The following is a 27,207-nucleotide window of genomic DNA, read 5'->3' on the forward strand; positions in this document are numbered from 1 at the left end:
TTAATTATTCATATTCAGTATTTCCATATGATTAGTCTCCTATGTTTCACTGCTCTTTTTCCTCCAAAATTTCTTCTTTCTTCAAAGTTCTGTCTTATTCTTTGTCATTCAAGAGTTTTATTTCAGTCTAGAAGTACAGTTTATCTCTCTTTTGTATCTTCATATTTTATTGAAATACAACCATTTTTAAATTACAAAAACTTCTTGAATAAAATACTAAATGCATAAATTTTTCATTTAATTTTATTTAAAAATTAAAATTTCATTAAAAATTAAATGAATCTATTTTTTCATCAAGTAAATAAATGCACTGCATGGTAAATAATCCTTTAAAAATACTACCCACCTGCCAGCTGTCAAGTAAACAGTTTATTAAGTAATTGTGCTTATTTTCAGTGATAAATGGATTTCTATCCATTTGTTGCCTAGAGAGATCCTATGAAAACCCCATCCTGCAGTATGTTGTAGAATCAGAACTTCACAGTTTACATAGCAATCTTGTCCATGTTCTCCAATTCAACTGGTGGATGTTTGGTAGACACTTTCTTGGTCTCTCTCTGAAAAAAGTCAGGACCATATGTTTAACAATGAATGAAAGAAAATCGAGACCATATGTTTGAACAAGGAATTAACCATAGTGTCTAAGTTCTAATGACATGATTCACAAGTCTAATAACAGAATTTCACTATCTTTCACTTTAATGTCAAACAACATTTTTTCCTAAAGCTTTCTGAAGGACTCGCTCCAGCCTGCATGACAGGAGAAAGACATTTTAAGTAACAGTTTAAAAACTTAGAACTCATATCAACCCAAGTTTAGAGATTTAGAAACATTTTGTAACATTTAAATGTTTAATTTTTTTCTCAGTTTTAGCTGCTGTAAAAAATAATCACTTGTTTCACTTCTGGTCATAAGTCTGCCTATCAGTGGTATACTTGAATACTTGGATGTGAGAAGTAAAATTATTGGATGAATGGGATGATCTTAAACGCAGATTTTTGTAATTCTCATGGACTGCTGACTAAGTGAGATTAAAATAAGATTGCCTAATGACAGAGCCTCTGGATTCACGTAGATAATGCAGGAATGTTCCCAAAATCAGACTGTGAGATGCATGTTTCCATTTGAAATTTATGGAACCATAGCATGGTGCACTCTTTGTTTGGACAGAGACAAAGTTGATGTAAATCTGACAGGCATTCTGGCACCAATAGTTTATCACTTTCTTCTCAACTGAGTTGAATGAATGAATTTTAAAAATCAGCATTCTTTGATGTTTCCTATGGAGAACAGCAATTTAAATTGTATTGAAAAGAATGCAGTGATGGCAAAATTCATAGAAAATAAGAATCTAATGCTTGTTATGGGTTTATCAAAGTGATGGAAAGCCTTGATAGCACCTGTTTAAGACATTGGTATCTTTATGTTAATATCGCAAGAGGCACCGTTGGGTCCCCAAAGTCAGACTCTGACAAGTTTTTTGATCCAGAAAACCAGTTCTACTTTCTAATATATATTTCTCTTCCAATGTCCCATCAATTATCTCCAGCTTGTCTGCTGCGGGATGCAGAATGTGGCTGAATAGTTATTCTTTACACATATACTGTTTTTACAGGCAAAGTTCAATCCTTCTTAAAATTACTATAGATTATCTGAATATCACAAAACAATTTGAATTAATAATTTAAGTTTCTCTCAAATGAGAATTATATATAGTAAAATGGAATAGACATTTTCTCATTACCAATGTAATAGGGATTATATTAAGGTTAAATTCAAGCTCATAGTTTTCATTAATTCACTCATACAAATTAATTATAAAGACTAGTCTTACTGAATGTTTCCCATATGCCGGACAATCTTCTATACATTTTATATGCACTGACTCATAAAAGCCTCATAACATCTTATATAACAGGAACTATTATTATTCTCAATTCCAAATGGAAAAACTGAGTCACAGAAAAGTTGAGGATATTGCTCAGGATCACACAACTTGTAGAGCTGAAGTTCACACCAGGCATTCTAGTTGCTGAGCAAGGGTGCTTCATGTCTGTGATAAATCACCTCTCTTAGCTGACACATTGCAAAGTATGGTTCTGGGTGACGCTCCTCTGACTTATTCACACCATGCAAACCAAAGAAAGGTGGACTTTATACGAAAGAGTAGAGTTCATTTCATTCATTCGCATTTTTTATTATCCACACAGAAATTGAATATTTTGGTCCTAGATGTTATTATATGTTTGGAGTTGATGCGGTTTTGATCAGAATAAGGCTGAATAGATAGATTTTAATTAGTTTTCCTAAGGGATATACAAAATTATTTTACTCTCTATACGAATAATTGAATGTAACTGTAAAGTAATTTTTCAAATTATATTGCATGAATTTCCATAACACTCCTTGTGTTTTTCCTTTATATTTACTCTCAGTGAGTCACAGAGCCATGTGTAGTGATCAAAATGTTTTTTTTCGAGAAATGTTTCTGTTTGAAAAAATTATTCCAATGTGTGGAAAGATAATCGTGGAGGAAGTTGGTCAAGGAAGTTTCAGCATGCCATTCTGGACATTTTCAGTCGTGCTGTCTTGGTCTCTCTGTCCAGAAGATCAGGCATTTATATCTGTTTTATAGATTTTATGACCAAGGTAAATACAGAGCTGTAAATTGCTAATTCTTGGTCTTGTTAGGATGTGGTACTTATAAGAACATCTTCCTTAAATTTCTCTATGTATGCAGTTCTTTTCAGTGAGCCTCAATTTACTGGCTAGACATTTCAAAACACCTTGTATTTTCCAATGAAGAAAGAAAGGCATAGATAGTTTAAAAGGTGCTTTCATAAGCCTTCAAGTTAGATATAATTATTGCTTCTGCCTTGCATTATATATAGAATAAGGTTTATTTTGAACAACAAACAGATTTGGCTGCTTTGAATTCCAGTCAAATGTGCCAGCCTCTAGAATCTACTGACTAGATTGTGACATCTCGCAGAGCAGGGAGCAGTTTTAAACTTAGCCACTGAAAATAAAGTACAGCAATCCCAAGACTCCTTTCTAGATTCAGACTCAAGGTTTTGGTTTGAATGTCTGTTACATGTAAAAAGGCTTAACTAAATCAGTGATTAAAAGCAAATTGAGAGACACTTTATTTTTTGGTAATAAATTCAATATTATGCTGATGGAGCTTTTTATTACATGAACTTTAATTAAGTTGATTATATTAAAACTTATAACCTGTTTCTTATTTAGTTGAATTATGTTAGCTATGCATTAATTTAGCAAGCTTATTTTTATAGGGAAATTAAATTACCGAACTTTAATTTGCTTAGCCATTTAATATGGTAACCAAAAAACTTTAAAATGGCTGAAATGGATTATACAATTAAACTTAATTAGAGTTATCATTTCAGTGTCACAAAAGTAGCATAATAATGTAAAGTAAATGAACTCTATGAAAATGTGCATTAAGTTCATTTTCTTACTGTAAAAGAATTTTTCAATGATTTAATATATAGCAAGTTTTTAAATAAAGTCATCGGAGTTTTTGAAAAAGCTAATTGAGTGTAGAATACATGTTTTACATTATTATTACTCTATACGTGTGTATGTATGTATTTGTACACTTGGGAATTATGCATAAAGTAAAATCAATGTAGGTACCCCCTAGATTTTATTGTTGGAAGAGAAAATACAAGGGCGTATTTGGGTACATGTGGCATGGCCTCTGTGAGAGTAGATGTTAATTCTTTCTGAAGAAGTTAAGAAGAGTTGACTTATAGACATAATAGAGCAAAAGAAATTTTAACTCATTAATTTTCACTCATAAAAGTATAGCTTCGAATAAATAAAAACAAATTTTATAAAACGAAAACTAATTCAATGACAGATTTTGTGGCTTATCATACCTCCTCTGGTTAACTATTAGCAGGAAGTGGTCTCTTGATTCGAAGAACAATGTTCTTACATAAGGAGACAAAGTAGAACCCACAGGATGTTAAAGTTGGTTTACAAATCTTTGCTGCAGTAACTAGTAGAATGAATTAATAGAGATGGTTCAGCAAAGATTGGCTCATTAGATTATTTTGGGAAATGGATGTCTCGAGTGTTGTAGACATACTAGACAGTGGAAAATCCTGTATATATACATGCAGGGTTATATGTGTAGAAACGCCTCACTCTTCATTCAAAAGGTAAATAGTTCTATACTTTGGAATATTGTGCAGGTCTTGGGCGAGAGAAAACTGGGATTGGCTTGTCAGCCTGATCCTTCCTAATACGTATTCTGGGAAATATCAGTTTGAAGGATTGTAGTGGGCATTCGTGATTATAGACATCAATCTCTTCGCACTGTGCCTGGTATTTGAACAAAATTAAGTAAACTCATGCTATCATTTTAAATAATTCCATTGTTCGTATCCATTTTCTACAGCTGTGGATATAGTATTAAAAATCTGTCTCAATCTCTCTGTTGTCTCTGACACTGTTAGCTACCTTCACGTTTTTAAAACTCTCTTTTAGCGTTTACTCTTTTTCCTATATTGACTCCTTGTTCTAGCCTCACCCTTATCTGATGTTTTGTCCTTCACTCTCGTGTTTTCTCTCTTCCTCTCAATCTGTCCTCTTCTTACCGATTTCATACTTTCAACGAACGCATGTGGTTGCGGATGATTATCACCGTTTTTTAAAATAGCCAACACTAAATTTTCTCCTTAGTTAGAATGCTGTTTCCATACGGCTGAGTTTTTTATCCTGTCTCAAGCTTTAATATACCTCAAATCAAACATCCATCTTCCTGTCTGTTTCTGTTATTTCAATTCTATGCTTTGTTTCATCAAGTTTAAAAATTCCAAGCTATCTTTTTAAAATTATTTTTTTTGAATTCCTAACAGGTCTCAGTCTTCATGCCCTGACATTTCCAATATAACATGGTGAAACTATAATTTCATTATTTTTCTTTTCCTATTTATTATAAATCATTTTCAGGAGTTAAATATTTCACATAACTCAATATTTTTTGCCAGACTATTTTAACTTTATTATTGAAATTAGGTCACCTGCTGCTCAGACATATTAAAATGTTAGATCTCCGATACCCAGAGAGGCCAGGGTTAACTCCTTCAACTGAAACTGTGGATCATCCAGCCTTTCTTAATTTCTCCCCTAGTATTTCGATTCACATATATTGTAGAAACTGTTGTTATCTAAATGAAACTAGTGCTTTCACATCTCCTTGTCCTCAGCCTCTTTCTCACGTCTCCTCAGGGAAATCCCTCATGATCTTGAAAGACCAACCCCTGAGTCCCCTGTTCACTGAAGCCTCCGTGTGGAAGCATTTTCTCCCTGTAACAATTCCTGTGACAATTTCCTATAATCTTACCAATTCATTACTCTTACTATAGTCATTTTTCTGCTCCTTCTTGACCACTTGGGAAAATGTATCATTTCTTCTTTTTTCCTCTAAACCTCAATGTATAAAGGAAGCCTCCATGTGTGATTGATTTCGCACAGTGCTTAATACGATGCCCCACACCTATTAAATGCTCAAAATCGTTTGTTGACTGAACATTCCAAATTCATTATATATGTTCAACACTAGATTGAAGATTATCAATACAAGGAATGGACTACATTTTAAAGTAATACATTGAAGGGAGTGACTTAGGAAGCATATACCACCATTTTGAGTAAAACTGTGTTTCTGAAATTTAAAATACAGAAGTTCAAATAAATAGTGATATTAAAGTGATGTGTAGAAGAGAAAACAATTAATTAACCATTTACAAAGTAAAACAGGCTTGCCCAATTGCACAGCCGTTAAGTTCACACTCTCCACTTTGGCAGCCGGGGGTGCACGGGTTCAGGTCCCAGGCGCAGACCTATGCACCACTCATCAAGCCATGCGGTGACACTGTCCCACATACAAAATAAAGGAACGCTGCTACAGATGTTAGCTCAGTGATAATCTTCCACAAGCAAAAAGAGAAAGATTGGCGACAGATGTCAGCTCAGGACCAGTCTTCCTCACCAAAAACAAAGAAAAAAAAGAAAAGAAAAATATAACAAAAAGAATAAATATATTAACGTATAAATAAAATTTATAATATACATTTCAGTCCTGTCTTTCGGACTATACTATTCAATTATCATTGTTAAAAAACAAAATTCAACTAAGTAAATTTTAAAGATCTTATTGCCTCTATTCCATGGTTCATGAATCAGGCAGCACATGATCTGGCAGATGCAAATGAGCTCAGAAGAGCTGTACAAAATGAGAGACTTTTATAGGCAGAAGAGAACAGCAACAAGGAAGTTATATGAGGCAAAAAGGTGGGTTGGTTACTGCAAGATTATCTTCCTTCAAGGGATGGCAGGATCTACCAGGCACACAGTCTAACTAGCGCTGATCAGGCGAGTCCTGATTGATTGGTGTGAGATTCCATTTCTGCGAGAGTGAAAACTGTAGGTAATGCCTCAGTTTGTTGACATAGGAGTTAGCATAGGTGACTCCATTTTGGGCCTGGTGTCTTGTTTTTGTTGTTTTCAAATTTATATTTTATTGTGGTATAATTAACGTATAACATTATATTAGTTTCAGGTGTACAACCTAATGATTTGTTATCTGTATACATTGCAAAATCATCATCACCGTAAGTCTACTTAACACCCATCACCTTACATAGTTAAAAAAAAAATTTTTTCTTGTGATTAGAGATTCTAATAGGTGGCTCCCCCATGGAGTGTGATGTTAATCTGGGGAGAGCCTCTGAGGAGCAATTCATTGAGTAACCCTGAATGTCAGCATCTAGAAATGCTTCTTAGTCCTGAATGGAGGGTAAGCGCATCAAGTCTCCTGAAACATTTTATTCCAAGACACAGAAAAACTTGTGATCTATTCTTTTGAATTTAAGACAGCCTTGTCTTCAGCCCTCCATCTTTCATAAAGTAACTAATTATTTTCACTTCTAACCTCCAATAATTTTCAATGAAAATTTCCACTTCGAGACACCAAAACTTGATCTATAAACACTCCAATGTCCTTATCCATGTGAAAATTTTAAATACAATTTTAAGGAAAAGCTGATTAAGAGGATTTACCTATGAAGCCTAAAGAACACATATTTACTACCTGTCTTCTCTAATGGGTTCTTTGGAGTTGTGGTTTACTGTAATTGTAAGATGTTTTAAAATGCTATCATTTTCCAAAGGAATTTTTGTTTATAAAAAAATAATTACTGTAGAGTAATGAAAGCTGAGCTGGTCATTTCCAATGTTTTTGCTTTTAGAGATATTTCCCTCATCACTGCTTTGTGTTAATGGTATGTATTGACTTGTGCAGTATATGTTAAATTATGCATAAAATTACCAATTTCTAGCCTGTGAACAAGGAGCGTGTCATCAGTGCTTCTGAATTTTGCTGCACTTCACAATTGTTAAATTATGCTTCTAAATGCAGACAACTAAGAAGCTCACAAGAACTTTTGTCCTCCTGTGGCCAAGGAAAGGAAGGAAGCAACTTAGGACAGAATAGCAAACAGTGGTTTCAAGCTGTGTGAGTATAGAAGCGGCTTTCAACACAGTGTGCTACACATGCCTGTACCTTCTACACACCTAGGAAAACAAGGATACATTTAAACATAATAAAACACTGCTTTAAAAAGCTTGTCATAGTAGCACATTAACTGAATGATTAAGCTTAAATAAATAAAAATGTCTTTCCATAAATATGCGGAAGTTAAAACATTTCACAAATATTAAAGTACTTTAAATCCAAATATATACTTTTACTAAAACAAAGGAAATTTTATAGATAGAAAAATTATTTTTATTTGTACATTTTTGTTTACTTTTTTTGTTTTTTGAGGAGATTGGCCCTGAGCAAACGTCTGTTGCCAATCTTCCCCTTTTGTTTTTGTCCACCCCAAAGGCCCAGTACACAGCTGTATATCCTAGCTATAGTCATTCTAGTCCCTCTGTGCAGGATGCTGCCACACCGTGGCTTGATGAGCTGCACATAGGTCCAAGGATCCCAACCAGCCACCCCCAGGCTGCCGAAGCAGAGCACGCAAATTTAACCACTGAGCCACAGGACCTGCCCCTCTACTTGTATATTAAACATTATTATGTTCTCCTCTAAGTAAGAGAAGAAACCAACAAGGATTCTCATGGTGGAAATTAGAAAAGAAAGTTTACAACCTTTTTTAAAAAAAATTAAAACCACTTAAAATTTTTGAAAAGATCTATCCCAGACTGAGTTAAATACCTCACTATTAAGAACACATCTTCCAATGATCTGAGTCTATGAAACACGTGAGAACAGCAGGGAGGCCGACTTCCATCATTGCTGCTCCTCCAGCTTTTTCCCAAAGTGTAAACAAAGGGCTGTGGGATAGAGGCAAGAATTCCAGGTGAACAATAGCTCCTAAAAGTCTTCCCACCCCGGTTCATTTGGAATGCCTGGGCCAATCCACTCTTCAGCATTCATAAAATCAGGACGTTTTCAGCTATTAGAGCTGGAAGAACTTATTTCAAAATCAACATTATTTTCCCCCAATCCTTGGGCATTCTTTTTTGCTTAGTAACTCTGGTCTCCCAGTTAATAATAAAAATAGTATTATTAACAGTAGTATTGTAATATATTTATTAGATACACTGAATAATCCCACCAAATGAAACAACCAGAATACTAGAATAACTGAGCTAACACAAAGGTACGGAAGCCATAATTTCCAAAATACAAAGTGAAAACAGGATCCCTGGACTTAGGCATATACGCTTACTTTAACCATCAGCTTTCTGCCAAAATCTAGAAAACCTGAGATTTTTTTTTGTGATGACGACAGTGAGTTAGGCTCCAGGAGATAAATTCTAGGTCAGTAAAGGAGAGAACTGTAATCAGGACCTCTGCATAAATTGGGGACTTTAAAAAACTGTGCTTTCCGTGTAAGGATGAATGAGAAATAAACTCCACTGCATGGAAATGGATAGGAAGGTAACTTGTCAGCCTGAGTGCTAGGAGGAAACAAATCTCTGATTGACACTACAGGCCAGCCCCGAGCAGCTCCAGAATCCCACAGCTTGAAAGCGTCAAGAGGAGTTGAATGTCAAGTGTGATTCTTCCACAGGCAGACGTGTGAGAACCAGCAGAAATAAGAAACAGCAAAAATACACCCACAAGGAATTCGAATATATGAATTATTAAACAGAAAATAGAATTAATGGTTAGTGTGCTAAAGAACTAAGAGAGAAACTATAATAGATATGCATACAGACACACACACACAAATGCAAATTATCCATAACTGAAGAGAAGATTAAGGAGCTGGAATGTAGCTCTAAAGATATGCAAAGTCCGCACTAGTTAGGCTAGATTGATTAAGGGACATAACATGTCGGGGAAATCTAATATATACATCTAATCAGAATTCAAAATGGAGATCATGGAAATGGGAGGAAGTAATATTTGAAAGGATAATCACTGAACATTTCCACAAAGTGTTGAAAGATGCAAATTCGCCATTTATAGAATCAGAATGAATTGCATGAATAATAAGGAAAAATATTTAAGACCATATTCTGCCCATTCTTTTAATCCTTCCCCCCCCCCCCCCCCCCCCTTAGCTTACTACTTGAATAGCGTCAGGCATCCCATCTCTCTCTGGCTCTCGCTCTCTCGCTGTCTTATTCGCTATTATTCTACATTATCCAATGTCCTTTGTAATATCATCTAGAACTATACACTTAACTAATAAATAAGCTGACAACTCCCAAATGTATTTCTTTAGCCCTTCCTTTTCTCTTGAGCTTTGCGAGAGTTCTTGGATACCTACAGATATTTTTAACCTAACGTATTTCTCACATTGCCCCTAAGAAAAAACACTCTTATTGGGTTAAAACTGAAAAAAGAGTTCAATGAAAGGACAATTTACTGATGTGTGAACAGAGTAGAGAAGTAACAGTGATGATGAACTACTCGAAAATGAGTAACAGCTAAAAGTTTTATCACCCTTAGGTTTAAGGGCCAGGGGAAGGGGCCAGTGTGTTTAGAGGCCAGAGTGAACGTGGAACCATGGAAGAGGAAGCCACTGCCAGAACCTCAGTGAGGCTGCGAGGGAGATAGGACATCCCTGACTTCAGGAAAGCAGCTCTCAGGTGTCCCAGCAGTGTCTTCTGTCTGCCTTACCCATCCTGAAGACTGAGGACAAAGGAGTCCTTAAGGGTGGCCTCCAAGGCAGAGAATGAATTTTGGAGGTGGCAAGAATAAATAATAACCAACGTTATTCTTTGCTTTTGCCACTAAATCTATCATGTACCAACCTATCTGTGTGTATGTGTTGTGTGTGTGTGTGAAGAAAACTCAAAGGAAATGTAAAATCCCATAAGCTTGCAATTTGTTACAGTATTGTTCCATTCAGTCATATTCCCATGTAGAACTTAAGCTATAATGTAATTACAACCAATACTCTTCATATGAAGTAGAAGGAAAATGGGGAAATAAAAATTAACAAAATAAAGATCTGTTTCGTCCCCAACTTCATAGCTGTTGCTAAGACCTAGTTGATAACATTCTACTCTCCATTTCGTAAAGCCCTTAAAGCCCGCCACCACATTTACTGCTTGTTGTCATAACTACTGGGGGAACTAAACCATCATTCACCAAAAAACCTGTTTCTAGGGTTTCTGCTTTTTGGTTGCTGTAGTTTCCTACTGGGCGTTCTTCTTAGATGAGGGAGTGCTGCAAGGGACCCCACGGTGAGGCTTCTGGGTTCCATAAGTGTGGTTATTGTCCCAACGGTGAAACAGCTACCTGACTTCCTTTTGCTTATGAGGATCATTTACCCTTGCCAGTGAAATAACCCCTTCTCTGCTTGTTTCTGAGTCATGAGGAGTCCAAAACGAAGAGGGGTTTGAATTGTCTTCCAATTTAATGACACCAAGATCATTTTCCCTAGTGGACACTTCCTTGGGCCTGATGATCTATTTCTATCAAGTCTAAGGTATCAGAGATGGAAAGTGAAACTCACATAAGTGATTAACTGATAAAACCGTGATAGAGGGCAGACACAACCTCAACCCATTGACTCTGTGTCTGGATTAAATTCTATCGTATGCTATTAGTAGTGTAAGACACATAAACATTTTGTAGGGCAGTGTTCTAACCTAATCAGCTATTGTTGTCCAGACATTACGGTAACCAGAGCCTTCAGAGTAAGCCAATACATCAATCCGTGTGATCTCAATTGATGAGGCACTTGGGAAGACCAGCAAATTGAGTGGGCACGAACCAACTGCTACAGTTTTTCACTGCATAATTAACTCCTTAGCTAGTGGTGATGTTGTGTTTGATACTTTGACAATAAATATGCAGCGTGCACAGGAATGGTAGTGCTGATAGAAGCACTGTGGACAGGAGGCAAATATATACTCAAAAGGATAAGAATAGCATACACAAGCATGAGATATACTGCCAACAAAATCCAAAATTACCTGCTTTCTTCAAATTTGGTGGTAAAATGTCAGCACATTTCCCTCACTATAGAGATTATTCCAATATACCAAAAACTACTATATGGCTAGGAATTTACTGATATGGCAGTTGCCTGAACTTTCTTTGGATTTATTGTCCACTCTCTAGCAATCAAATATGTTAATAAGGCATCTAAGATCCTTGCTATTTCTTTTTCAATAAATTCAATTAGATTATATTAAAAACATAAACCAATGTGCTATAACAGATTATTTTTGGATATCAAGACAATCAAGGTCCCTCCACACTATATGATCACTGAATGTGTAAGCATTGACATAATCTTGAGGATGGGCACTAGAGATCTAGTTTATTACTGATTGCTGAAGGAAACTGCTTCTGATTATCTTTATTGACTGGGATTAAAAATAAATAATCTGCTAGGCCAATAGGTGCACATCAGATGCCAGGAACTTTATTGATTTATCCTGGTAAATTTATAATATTTGGAAAAATATTTGCCATTTTTGGTACCACAGCTTTGTTTCCCCACAACTCATTGGTGTTGTGAATCATAAATATAGGTGAGTTTAATAGATATGTGAAATAAATCCTCACCCTTGCATCTTCTAAATCCTTGATGGTAGAATAAGTATCTGGGATTCCCTTAGACATGTTTGCTTTGCTTTGGATTGCTATTTATAATCTGAGGATTTTTCAAGTTATTAAATATATATATTCCCACAATACAATCTGGGACTGGGGGAGAAAACAAAGGATAGTATTTCACTTTTCTGAGTGTACAATCACCTTGGTAAATAGCCCCACTATCAGCATTGTAAGATAGACTTGTGCCAAGATGCCATCAGCTCCCTGTTTTTGGTGTGACTAATCTGACGGGCAGACATAGAGGCATTTTGGGTCAATGTCTAATAACCCCCACTGGTCTAGGTATTTCACTTTTCCGAGTGCACATTCATCTTATTAGTAGCTGGAAGTTCCTCTGGGAAAGTTTGGAGGATGATTCTCACTATAAACTTGGCCACATTGATGAGGCTTTCTCAAAATGACTGGGCTCCCTTTAATGTTTCTATAAACCAGTTTATGTCTGAGAATAGGGTAAGAGATAGTGACATCCACTACAGTGACTGTAGTCAATGTCTGCCCCAAAGATGTACAAATATCCTAGTTATAAAAATCAAGCAACATTTTAGTAGATTGGTGATTTACTTCATTCATAGGAACCTTATTATCAGTCTGGCTGAGAGAACTCAGAAGTTCAAAACCCTGGGATTACTATTTCTGTCCCTGATGATTATTATGATAATTTTTCCTACTTTGTCTTAGATGGTAACATGGCCCTACCTCGTCTCCCAGATGTTTATAAATACTGAATTCAGGGAACCTGAAGTCATGGCAGCTTTCCCATTCATGGCAGATAGAAGACAGCTACTCCACTTTTCAAGTATAATGATGTTTCACTCACTAAACATGGCTTAATGTCATGGTAGAGGGAGTGAGTGTCCATAAGACCTTCTCTAAGGATATGGTTAGGCCATAGTTGAACCATTTGCAAATAATAGTACTTCCTACTCCAACATTCCCATTCCTCAAGCCTTAAGACACTTGCCTCTGCAGTAAGGCATCAACGTTCTGTCATTTTATCCTCATTGGATAGCCTCACTGTTGAGCCAGGCAAGACTTCGATTGATCACCCCTTCCAGTTGATAATACCACAACTGGTTCTTGAGCCAAAGCATTAAATCCTGAATCCTGGTTAAATATACTTACAGGTATAAATGATAACATTTTTATAGGCTGCTGGTGGGAGTATGAACTGATAAAATCACTTTGAAAAACTGTTCAGTGCTATCCACCCAAGCTGACCATATACGTGTCAAGCTGTGTATTGTCTCCCTCAGAGACGGCGATCATCTCATCTCAGGAACCTATAGCTACGTTAGCTTACATAGCGACAGGGGATAAGTATGTTTAACCAGGATGTTATGTTCATATTCTTGTTCATGAAAATTTTATGTTTTGTTCTTATTCTAATACCCTTATCTTCCATTTACATACAAACTCCACAGGTATCTACTGATATAAAATTGTCAATATCTTGCCTGTCTAAAGTGTATATTCTATCACCTCCTGGTATATTATATATGCATATGTGTAAAATATATCTATGTATATATGTGTGTGTGTATATCTATATATACATATAGTATTTCAAAGGTGACATTAACTGCTCTGTGATGGTTCTATGGAAAAATCTAGGATTTCAATTGGAAAGGAAAGTTCTTTTTGTGCTTCAAGAATTCATCTGAAATTGGGAGAAAATATGGAAAAAGAATAATGTATTGCTACTGGCTTCCTTTTATTTACAGATAAATAAATATTAGTTTCCTCCTCCTGAAACCCACTCATCCTGGCAAATACTGCAAAGATCTCAGAACTCAGTGCCCTGTTTCCCATCTGGCGTTATTTCAATGTATCCTTTATTCCAGCTGCCAGTGTAATATTTTGAATACTAATTTGAATATATTTCCTGCTCTGAAACTCCTCAGTGATTCCCTATAACTACAACGTAAAGGTCAAGTGAGGATGTTCGAACTACAACTACGTGCAACAATTATGTTTGAATCACACATGTAATGTTGAGCGAAATAAGGTAGGCCCAAAGCATTATGCACTGTATTGTCCCATTGATACAAATTTCAAAAGTAGACACAGCCATGTATGGGAGTAGAAATTAGCAAGCTTGTTACCCTTGGGCACGTGGTGATTGCAGAGGGGTACCATGGGGTGCTGCAGGGCTGCTAGTAACGTTCAGTTGTTTTTCTGCATGCTGGTAACACAGTATTTTAGGTTCGTGAGAATACATTAAGGTGCACACAAACTTTTTTCTTGTATGTTATGCTTCATACAAATTTCAGAAAATAAGGCATAGACAGCATTCCTATCATAAACTGTTAATGCTAGTGGATCCCAAGAGCAAGGGATCACGTGTCACAAAGGGGATGTGGACTCAAAATGTTCATCTACCGTGAAAGCTTTGAGATGTGAGGGGACTATCTTGAATACTTAAGAATAGTAGAGACCTGTAACAACTTTGGTGAAGCTTTCAAAATCATCAGCCTATCAGGGCAATGCTTTCATTTTTCTAATAGAGAGACAGGCAAGAGCAAGTTTCTCTTGCGCGCCTGTTTGTTTCCTGACTTGCTACTGACTTTAATACTTTGGTTGAAAGGATAATGTCAGAGACCAACCTTGCCCTAGGGGTCAATAGTGAGGTGTATTTTTGAAGGGGGTGCATGGGGAAAAGATGGTATACGTACCCAAAGACTTTTGGAACAATCTCTGTTGTACTTGCTCATTTGCCTGCTAATAATTCTTTATCTGGTCTGGAAAAAAAAAAGAAGCAAAGGTCAGCTTAATAAGTTGCCATTAAAGTTTCTAGTACATGCTACATTTCATCCCTAATGATGATTTTTGTAAAGTGCAATGAGAGACGTAAACTGAACCATAAAATATTCTTCTAAAAACGCTTATCTACTGCTGGATTCATAGAAACAAACAAATCACTTCCTAATGGAGTCTGACAGAGTAACAATAAGGAAATAAAGGTGGTCATTACATATTGTAATCATCACAGAAAGAAGGGAGGACATTAGGGTGCTTGGAGACAGTCACCACAGCGTATCCGCAGAACATGGCCATGGGCGAATCTCTCTTTATGGGTTCTGAAGCAAGTTAGCTCCTAATTGTGTTTCTGAAAGAAACTTATAAAGATCTTAACAAAGGGAGCTGAAAAAACAATAAACATGATTACATAGTACTAATTTGAGTATAAGAATCAAAAGGACTTGATAAATTAGTGCAAGAGATAAAAGAAAGAAATAATTTTAAACTTTCAAATGCTGGACACAGACAACATAAGAATAAGATTTTGGAGGAAAAGAATTAAAAGGCATCCATATTGAAAATGAAAAGTAAAATTATCTCTGTTCACAAATGATATGATCTTATGTAGAGAAACCCTAATGACTCCACTAAAAAACTATTAAACTAATAAATGAATCCAGGATACAAAAATCAACACATAGAAATCAGTTGCATTTGTATACACTAACAACAAATTATCTGAAAGAGAAATTAAGAAAGCAATAACAATAGCATTAAAAGTAATGAAATACTAAGAAATAAATTTAATCAAGGAGGTGGAAGACCTGTACATTGAAACTATAAAACACTGATGAAAGAGATTAAAGAAGACACAAATAAGTGGAAAGATATCCCATGTTCCTGGATTAGAAGAATTACTATTGTGAAAATGTCCTTGCCACCCAAAGTTACCTACGATTCAATGCATTCTTGATCAAAAGTCCAATGACATTTTTCACAGAAATAGAAAAAACTGTTCTAAAATTTGTTTGGAACCACGGAAGACTTGGGAAGAATTTGAACACGGTTCAAGTAAGGATTATAACTTTGGGCACCAATGTGGTAGCAAGCCAGTCTTTCTGGTCAGTGCCCCCTAGTTCCCTGCAACATGCCAGCCACTATGGCCTTCTGGATTTCTTCTAAAGCATAATGTTCTCCTGGCCTCAGGACCTTTGTAAGTACTGCTCTGTCCTCCTGGTGCTCTATCTTCTCACATACCTTCTATGCCAGTGGTTTCTACAAGGGAGAATTCCCTCTTAGGGAGGCACATAATCTATAGGTGGGTGGGCATTAATGTAGCACTATTATTTCTGTCTTTCATCTAAAATAGAGATATTAAATTTTGTAATATACTGATTGCCCTATGTTCTTTTACTGTAATCACATATCCGAGTCAATTGTCAGATACCACAGGCAAGGGATTTTGAAGGGAAGAAGGAGAATTTGACTATAGTAAGAAGTGGAAATAGAGTCCTTAATCATTTGTTCATTTTTAAAGTAATGCAAAGCATTGAATTTACATGTGAAATGTTAAATGGATGTATCGATTATAGTATCTAGTTCTCACTAATATGGTCGGCTTTAAAATTTTCTGTAAAAAATTATAAATCTAACCGTGCAGGCAAAATTGAACATCAAGAAATTAGTAAGACTATAGTTCCCCTAATCCTAGGATTAATTTTTTAATTTTTCTTTTATTTCTTTCTATTTTATTTATTTATTTTTTTGAGGAAGATTAGCCCTGAGCTAACATCCATGCCCATCTTCCTCTACTTTATGTGTGGGAAGCCTGCCACAGCATGGCTTGACAAGCGGTGTGTATGTCCACGCCCCAGATCCAAAATGGCAAGCCCCAGGCTGCCGAAGTGGAGCGCGACAACTTGACCGCTGCACCATGGCAGCCCCTCTTTCTATGTTTTTATTGCACTAAGAAATAAATCTCCAATTATATCTGAAAAGAAGTTGGCCTTTTAATTTAAAAACTATCAAGAAGACCATTTGTTCTAGGATTTGTATGTGCTATCATTTAGGATGAATAATGGCATCTGTATATATTTTGCTTTGAAATATTAACTAATGGCAGTTTGATACTCATAATTTTTAAGCTGTTCATTACCAATATTGTTTATTTTACTTCTTTCTCTTCACTTTCTATTTTAAGTATGTATTAAAATGTTAGTGTATTAGAGTAGTGTGTATATATAATATATAAATATATGTTTACAAATATGTATATGTATACACATATATGTGTAAATTTTGTTGGCTCATTTTTCTTATAGGATGTACAATTAGAAATGTTTCCAGACAACTGGTTTAGCAAATTATACTGATATTCCAGATCTTAGAAGAAAAGTAATTTCCTCAGGCATCTTTCTTTGATCCCTGGACCAAATAGGTCCCCCAGTTATGGACTCTTATGTTTCCCTGTACTTTTTTCCAGACCATTTAGTATAAGATGTTTTTGCAGTTAGTAATATACTTCTGTCCTTCTCAATGAGCTGTCAGCTCAAGAGCGCAGGCATCATATTTATTTTGCTAATCATTTTATCTACATTCTAGGGCAGCGTCTGGAATATCGTAGGGGACAATAAATATTTATTCATAAATGAATAAAAAATAAATTAGTTACATATTTTTCACAGGAACAGAAAATTGAAAAGACGCCATTGGAAAATGGAGAAAATGAAAAAAATTATGGAAAAACGTGGCCAGATGTTGCTATGCTTTGATGATCTAAGGGTCCAGCAGTGGAAGAACCAACCAGATGTCCAGCTGCTTCGGATCCTGACGATGTGAGTATGTGGCTGGATTACATTTTAGCCTCATTTGCACACAGGAGTGAAATGCTAAATAAGTTAAAGCAAGCACCTTACAGATTGTAGATTTTTTATTTGAGAAAAATAACATATTGATTTGTTTTTTCCCCAATTTCAAATATCTCAAATAATTTGGACTCTTCTTTATAAAAACCTTGATGAAACAACAATAACAACACAAGAACATCAACAAGAATAATAGAAAACAGTTAAGATATGTTGATTAGGAGCAATTCTCCAGCCTTTTCATACAACTCAGTTTTACAGAAAAGAAGCATCTTGCGTGAGAATCAGAAAACATTTGCGAATACTTTAGTAAAAAAGATCTTCCGTCATTTTATTGCATTGTTTCTTTTCAAATAATTTTATTTCATTTTATATATGTGCATGCATACTTGTATTTTCTTTGTGTGCATAAATGCAATAATCACTAATATACCTATTGCCATTACAGTTATTCCCCTCCATATAACTCCCAACTAGAGGCATATATATTAACTACCTAATAGGTACTAATATGCATCCTACTATATTATCCTCTGTACTTACAGGCTCCTATAGTTATGTAATTAATATATAAATATACAAAATATACATAAACACGTATGTGTTTCTAAATAATGATATATTCACAGTATGGAAAAATAAACATTAAAACTAATTAGTTATAGCTCTACAATGGGACTTGGATAAATATTTCAAAAGGAAGAAATATACCTTATTCATTTTCCTTCTGAAGTGCTCCTCCAAGGCACGTGGTAGAGCTATAACTAATTAATTTTAATGCCTATTATTCCATTATGTGAATATACTATAATTTGTTCAGCCATTCCCCTCCATATAAGCACTGATTTAATTTCTACCGTTTTGTTACCACAAGTAATGTTCTATTTTTCAAATTAATTTTTCTATAACATGTTGACTAAATATTGAATATTTATTCCTAAAGTGCCTGTTAAAAAACATTTTGGGAAATGTGTACTATTTTATGGTATTATGAGGCCTTTATTTCTGGAAATGTTTGTGAAGATCACGTTGAACAATGGCCTGATCGGCAATGAAGCAGAAATATCTCTTTCTCAAGTGGTAGACTGAAAAATAGTGTTTTATTTAAAGCCACAGATAAGGACATGTTAGATCTTGCTCAATACAATGAGAAAAGAAACTTTACTATATTGATCAATACAACACCTTTATAAAATTTCACAAAGCTGATCAAGAAGAATTTACTCTAAGTGTCTGAACGGTGTGCACTTCTATCTTCATTGCCACATTCCACAATACCTATCAAAATAAAAGGTAAGGCAAACCTTTGTCAGAAGCAGATGCTAGAGTTTTATCCTCTTTAAGATGAAATATAAAAATAAAAATAAATATTCCTCCTCTAAAGAGAGGTGAGTGTGACCTCTCTACAGATATATTTGGAGTGTGCAGAAGTATTCAGATACAAACCTGCGTGCATTTTCATGTCCAATATGAGTTTTTAAAAAATATATTCAATGTTGGAAAAGTTGACGATAAATTTGTAGAGAAAAATGTAGGTCTAGTTATAGAGTGATTTCTTTGTGACTATCAATGGAAACTATTAAAGTTTTCCAAAAAATAAATTTTTTCTCCTTTCATATGAAAATTGCTATGTTGAAGCAATTGCAAGGATATGAAAAACTATATCAAATACATACTATTTTGGAAAACTATATGGAAACAGCTTAGAATTTATTGAAAGTACACAGGATAAATTTCCCCCAAAAAATGCTGTCGTAGTTATTTTATGGACTTCTCTTTGATTTACTCTTTTTACTTCTCATTAATAGCTTTTGCATGTTTGATGGAAACGTCAAAGTATTTGGCAAATATTCAGCCTTTTCCCTAAAATCCACACTTTTGGACTACTCTATACCCATATATTTGTCTATAGCATAAGGGATGTTCAAAACTTGGTGTAATCATGGGGCAATTTCAGAAAATTCTACCACTTCCAATTTTCTCCCTATATTGAGTAATATTTCCACTCGGATTCCTAATATAGGTAAGTTCTGAATAGCTTTCCTAAAAATATTTCCCAGGTTCTTTTTATTCATCAATATTTTCTGCATTTGAATTTAAATATGAGAGTAGGTTATTAAATCAAGAATGTCACGTAGTTGCAATTGACAATACACTATTTCTACAACTTAGGAAGTTGAATCTATTTGGTGCAGTATTGCCTTTCTTTTAAGTAATTTCTACATGTTCCATGCATCTGAAAGTTAGACTTACAACTTTAGCTAACTAGACATATTTCCACTGTCCAATTTGCCCCATTCATTCTGTGATCCCCTTTCTGAGGTCATTCCAGTTTTTGAAGGATTAAAGAGAAAGCCCAAAAGTGGCTGTGCAATTCTGCCCTCTGCCCATATCTTCAGCAGTCCTGACTTCTCTCCCATCTGTACCTCTTTTGTCTAACGCTGTCTTCAGAATCAGTATACAGACCTGGACTGTTAGCAGATATGTATACGTTAAACATTTAATTTTGCAGAACAAGAAGAAATTGCATAAACGGTAATGATAAAGTCCATAGACATAGAAAAGTATTGATTTAAAAAATATTGTGTATATTGTAGAAATTGAGGATAGAGGGAAGGAAAAAAACTATTAGACTATTAAACAGCTCGTTGGAAAGCTATTTATTGAATCTATCCTCTGTATTTCAAGACGGATTTTATGCAATATAAAATATAAGGTAAATTGGATAGCAAAGAATGAAAGTAAAATAAAGATTTGCTTTGAAAGTTTTAGGAGCAGTAAGTATTTCCAGGAATATGAGCTAGAGCTTCTTTTAAATGGATATATATTTCAGCACTATATTTCCTGCTGACTAAGTTGAAAGGAAATATTCTGGTCCAAACAGTTATTATTGCTGACAAAAGGAGTACGGACATTTATATGCAGAGAGATATTTTTTGTCCCAGAAATAAATTTCAGATTTTATTATATAGTTGCCTTCTTTAGGGACATTTTGAAATGTAGTGAGTATTGTCTTCTCTACCACCAGGGCTCCTGGTTCAGTAACTGCAATTTAAGATGTGATTAAAATTTAGGAGCACGTTCCTCTACTTTTACACACATGGGTATTTCGTGGGACCTCCTGCCTTCAGCCATATTTCTGCCTGTTTCACTCTGTCATAATGCCACCCTGTGAGTTTATTTCAATATAATTCATTCTCACCTTTCCTTCCAGCGCCGTAATTTGTCTCCTCTTAACCTCTGCTATTGTGTTTGTGGATCATGTAATCTATTTTGGAAAAAAACCCCTCTTTATCCTTAACTTACTCCCAGCAGTATTTCACGTCCTCACTGCAATGGAGTGTAGTTTTTCACGGAAGAAATAAAATGGCGGTTCTCTTAAAGATTCTTCCTACTTTCACCTCCACAAAATCAAAGGGAAATTATATGAATGATTTTGTGAAGAATACTGTCTGCTTGTGGTATTAAACAAGGAAGACTTGTGCTTTAGCATTTTCTTCTGCCTTTTGAAAAGCTCTTTCCTTCTAAAACGCGTGCTAGCCACCTTTCTCTTTTCCCTCTCGCAATTACCCACTGTGCTCTAAGATATACGTCTCTCTTCAATAATGATTTTAGACCACCTTCCTTTACTTTTAGTTCATCAATAAATTATTCTTGGAAAATTCAACATCTGTTTTATTAATTGTTCCCCAACATCTAGGCCACAGAGTTCCTTGAAACCCTTCACTCTTGAATTTTAGTTCTGTGTTATTTTACCCCCTTGTGGGAAGACCACAATGGAAGTTTCATCAAGGCTTGAGACTGAGCCTTCCTAAGATCTCGGTGCAATTCCTCTCTTGCGTTACTGACTTTTCCCCTTCCCATACGTAGTATTAGGCTTCCTGGCCTCCCTGAGCCCTTCTTCTCCACATTGGAACGTCATGTCCCTCACCAACTCACAGCCTACGGTCTCCATCTACCTTCATTTGTTTCTCCATCTACCTAATATTTCATTAACGTGTCCTTCACAAATTCAATCAACTCAGTTTTCTTCTTCTATGCAGCTGTCAATCAATGCAAAATAGCAATAAGAATTCATATTTTAACAAATTGTGGAATGCACAATGCCAATTAACTTATAGATAGTACAGTGCAGGTAAATGTGTGGAAAACATTGGCATATAAACACATCTTAAATGGATAAATAAGCAATATATTATTATCTAACTAGGAGAGAGATTTGCATTGTATTGGTATAATGTTTTAGATTGTCACTCATTAAAATTATCCTTATAGTATGGATAGTGCATATATTATCTCAAAAAATTTACAGTTGAGAAGGAAAAGCTCAAGAAAAACACTAACTACATAGTCAATGTTCCTGGAAAAATTTGAAACCAGAATATTATCAGACAAAGTAGACAGCTACAGAAAAGCGTTGCTTGCTAAATAGAGTGCAATTTGATAAGGATTAATGGTCCACTTATCAGAAAAATGTAACTAAGAAGATAAATAGAATAATCTATAAAGCAAAATTTTAATACACCACTCTCAGTAACTGATACATGAGTCATGCAAAACAACAAACGTCATGAAAGTTTAACCAATTCAGTGAGCAATCATAATCTGATAGACACATAGAGAACACTGCTAACACTTGCAGTGTGATTCTCTGTCAGGAAACGTACAACAGTTTTTAAAATTGACTAAGCTACAGAAAAAGTAAATAAAAATAAATTTCAAAGGAGTAAAATCTTACAGCATATTGTCTTTGATCAGATAGGAAATTCCAAGTATCTGGCAATTGATGGACCTACTCTTAAATGCTGCTTGAATAAAAACCATCACAATGGAAATTTGAAAACATACTTACCTGAAAAAAATAATAAACAGCAAAATTTGGTGAATCCAGCTAGTGCAAGGTTTAAAGGGAAATTTATGGCTGTAAATCCATATGCTAAAAATTAAAGTCTAAAATGTCAATGTGTTATGCATCCATCTCAAGAAAAAGACTTGCAAATTAAACACTAATTAGAACAATGAAACAGAAACAATAAAGATAAGAGCAGAAATTAATGAAATAATAAATAATACAATAGAAGGAATCAACAAAAAAATGGTATTCTGGAAAGACTAATAAAATGTTCTTACACTTTCTCAGACAAATCAAGTAAGAAAGTGAAGACAAAAATATCCAATATCAGATGAAGGAGGGGAGTGGACTGTAAATGCTAGAGATATTGGAAAGATAAAACCTAACGTCAAAAAATTTGAAAATTTAGACTTTATCAATTCCTTCAATTATATAACATCAAAACACATGAAAAAATAGAAATCCTGAATAGCTTGATATCTGTGAAAATTGGAAACGATAATTAAACATTTTCCTACAAAAAAATCATGCAAGAATATTACCCATGATTTCTAGCAAATATTTATGAGAGAAATCATTACAAAATCATGAAAGCTCTTTTAGAGAATAGAGAAAACATCCAAACACTCTTAAAGAGACCAATGTAACCTGGATGTTAAAGCATAATGACAATGTTAAAAATAGATTTACAAGACCATCTTGTTCATGTGTGTAAATGCATTATTTTAAACATAATATTGGAAAATCATGTATAGGAAGAACTGAAATGAAAAATCACGAACCATTTGAATTTATTTGGGGAATGCAGGGTTGATTTTTCATTCAAAAAATAATACAATTTAACATATTAGCAGCATAGAGAAAAATATTCAAAAGATTGACTCAAAAAACCATTTCATCAAATTAAACATTCAAATTAGGTAAAAAATAAAACCTTTAATAAACTAGGTGTAGAAGAAACTTTTTCAATCAAATGAGAGTTATTAATAAAAATCATATAGCAATCATAACACTTGATTAAATGTTTAAATATTTTTTGAGATTGGGAATGAGAAAGAGTGGCTTTTATTCAATATTTTACAAGAAATTCTAAGAAGTAATATAGGCAATAAAAAGAAAATAAAGGAATAGTGATTGGAAAAGGAGAAAGAAATAGTAATTTGTAGACAATATCATGTGTACCAAAATAATCCATTTACGTAGAAAAATACATTACTGGGAGTCATCAAATAAAATGTAACAGAGCACACAAGCAGGCTGTTGTGAATACGCAAATCTTTCCAAAACTGAAGTGTAGATTCCATACAATCTGAAATATCTGAGGAATTTGACAAGTTGATTTTAAAAATTATATGGAAAATTCCAAAAGTTTAGGTTAGTACGAAATCTCTTGCAGAACGAGTTAAGAAGACTTGTTATACAAACTAACAAAACAGTATTTAAGTTGATGTGGCATTGGGAAGATTATAGACAAAAAACTGATTGAAAAGAATTAGTGAGTACACCAACACCAAATACTTACACATAATCTTAATTTAGGACAGAGCCAGTGGGGGAAAATGGTCTCTTGATAAATGGTGCTGAGTCATTTGCGTGTCTGTGCGAAAGAAAGTAAATCTTGGCTTGTTTTGGGAATCTCAGCACCACACTCAAATTTAATGATTGCTACAAGGACTCGTAAAAGTAGATAGCAAGTTAAACATACATAATAAGCCTTGCTACAGCAAAAAGTTAAAGAACAACAGAAACAGGAAAAGAGATACGCTTTGGACAAATTTCTGAGGAATAAGATGCAGACTTTCGTGTTCTTCCACTTCTGGTGTTGGATAGAATGCATTTCTCTCTCTGGCTATGAAATTCAGGGACACATAGAAACTGTCCCTTTCCAGGGAAGCGTGCTTGAGTCGGAGTCTAGGGCTTCAGTGGAGGGCTGACACATAAGCATATCCTGTTATGTCACCAGGATATGCTTACATAACATATACATATGGTCACATAATGGGATACGCTTATGTGACCAGCCATGGTAACTGAAACTCAGGACCCCCAAAATAAAAGCTAGTGCACATCATCAATCTTGGTGTCTGTGCAAAGCAATCCTGACAAATTGATATGGCGCAACCCAATACTCCAGGTGTAATGAATTCTGAGTCATTAACATAAAGAACCTTCCAGGGAGCTCGTTCTCAGGAGTCAGCCAAGTGTCCATCATGGTTCCAGACAGCTTTGAAGACATTCAAGGACTGAGCAAATGGACCTGTTATGTTAATTCTTTCCTCACATGATCCCCATCTCATACCAAAAATTAATTGCAAGTAGAGTCTAAATTTAAACAGAAAAGCAAAGTAACAAAGCTTATAGAATAAATATCTCCCTTACCTTAGGACAAGGAAAGATTCATTAAATGGGGAGCACAATGTATAACCATAAATCAAAGACTGATAAATTAGATTTAAATTAATAATTTATATTGTTCAAAAGATGGAGTTAGCACGTAAAAGGAAAGCACAGATTAGGGAAGGTATTTGCAAGACAGATACTTAATGAAAGATGTGTAAACAGTGTATGTAAAGAACTCCTACAAATATTATAAATCCAACAGAGAAAATGTGCAAAATACTTGGACAAGCTTCACAGAAGAGAATATCCAAATAGGCAAAAAAATGTATGAAAGTTTGCTTAACCTCATTAGTAATCAGAGAAATGCAAATTAAAACCACAATGACATATCACTATTTTCCCACCACAATGACTACAATTAAAATGCTTAAAATTAATAAATATTGGTGAAGATATGGACAAATTGGAATTCTCAGGTACTGCTGGTAGAAATGGTCTTTTATGCAGCCACTTTGGAAAGCTGTTTGTCATTATCTACTAATGCTAAAATTTTAATGTTTTTTGGGGCCAGCCCCGTGGCTAAGTGGTTAAGTTTGCACACTCTACTTGGGTGGCTCAGGGTGCACCAGTTTGGATCCTGGGCGCGGACATGGCACCACTCATCAGGCCATGCTGAGGCGGCGTCCCCCATAGCACAACCAAAGGCACTCTAGACTAGAATATACAACTATGTACTGGGAGGATTCGGGAAGAAGAAAAAGAAGAAGAAAAGGGAAGGAGAAGGAGAAAGAAGAAGAAGAAGGAAGGAGAAGAAGAAAAGAAGGAGAAAAGAAGACTAGCAACAGATGTTAGCTCAGGTGCTAATCTTTAAAAAAAAATTTTTTTAATGTCCTTTGACCTAAAATTTCTATTCCTGAAAATATAGCTAACATAAACGCATGCATATGTTTACCAAAAGACACGCACAAGAGTTGGTAGTAGCATTATCCATATGGGCCAGAAACTGGAAAAGACTGAAATGTACCTCAATAGAAGAATGAATAACTTATGGCTTATTTATGAAATTTAATTTTACACAATGATAAAAATAAATGAATTCCATTAGCATGCATCACCATAGAAGAATTTCACAAACATCATGAGGAAAAAAACTAGACATAGACATATATTATGTGATTCAATTTATATAAGGTTAAAAGCAGGCAAAATTATAAGTGTAGTTTTTGAAATCTGGTTAGTGACTGACTTTATGAAGGAGCAAATGACAAGTATTGATGCAGGAAGGGAGACGCAGAAGTGCTGGCATTATCCTATTTCTTCATGTTACATTTCACAATAAAAACAATATAAAAAGAAAGGAATTAAAAAACATTAACATTAGGGGCCAGCACAGTGGCACAGCACTGAAGTTCCTGCACTCCATTTCCAAGGCCCCGGGTTCATCGGTTCGCATCCCAGGTGTGGACTTATGCACTGCTTATCAAGCCATTCTGTGGCAGGCATCCCACAAGTAAAGCAAAGGAAGATGGGCACGGATGTTAGCTCAGGGTCAATCTTCCTCAGCATGAAGGAGGAGGCTTGGTGGCAGATGTTAGCTCAGGGCTAATTTTCCTCAAAATTAAAACAAAACCAAAAAAACAACATTAATGTTAATAACATTGATCAAAATAACAATGGCTATCTTTTCTTGAGCATGTTGCTTGCTTTATCTCATTTGATTTTAGAATCAGTCTAGGAAAGTAGATCATAGAGTTATTGTTCTTTCAATGCAGGAAATCCAGAATAAACATGGTTAATTTGACTAAAAGTCAAATTCATTATAAGGTAGCTTGAAGAGCTGAAGGAAAACCTCCACCAGTCTTTGGAAAGTACACAAACCAGAGTTGGTGTTGGGATCGTTTTCAGTAATGAATCAGCATGTTCCTCTGAAGGCAACATTGGGAAAAGATCAGCTCAAGTCATTTCCTCCCTTTTGTCACTGTATTAACTTCTGATTGCAGCTGTAACAAATTACCACACTTAGTGGCTTCAAGCAACACATATTAATTGGCTTACAGTTCTGGACGTCAGGAGTGAAAATTGGATCTACAGGTCTGTGTTCCTCCTACAGGCTGCAGTAGAGACTATATCCTTGCATTGTCTAGTTCCTAGAGACCAGCTATATTCCTTAGCACACAGCCCCTTACTCCATCTTCAAAGCCAGTTGTATGTATAGTGTCATCTCTCCTTCCTGACATCTGCTTCCATCCTCACACATTCTCACTGATCCTCCCACCTC

General features: G+C 35.1%; 1 long non-coding RNA gene across 1 annotated transcript in view; it reads right to left on the bottom strand.

Annotated features, from left to right (window-relative positions):
* Positions 1-227: 227 nt before the first annotated feature.
* Positions 228-27,207, bottom strand: part of LOC138925202 (uncharacterized) — a 92,121-nt gene continuing 65,141 nt past the window's right edge. The window contains exons 3-5 of the long non-coding RNA XR_011441105.1: positions 14,807-14,872; positions 8,262-8,380; positions 228-6,017 (exon numbers count right to left, since the gene is read on the bottom strand). This is a non-coding gene — a long non-coding RNA (uncharacterized lncRNA). The remainder of the gene's footprint in view (positions 6,018-8,261; positions 8,381-14,806; positions 14,873-27,207) is intronic.

The sequence above is a fragment of the Equus caballus genome, chromosome 1 (genome assembly GCF_041296265.1).
Source record: "Equus caballus isolate H_3958 breed thoroughbred chromosome 1, TB-T2T, whole genome shotgun sequence".
In the NCBI taxonomy this organism is placed as follows: Eukaryota; Metazoa; Chordata; class Mammalia; order Perissodactyla; family Equidae; genus Equus; species Equus caballus.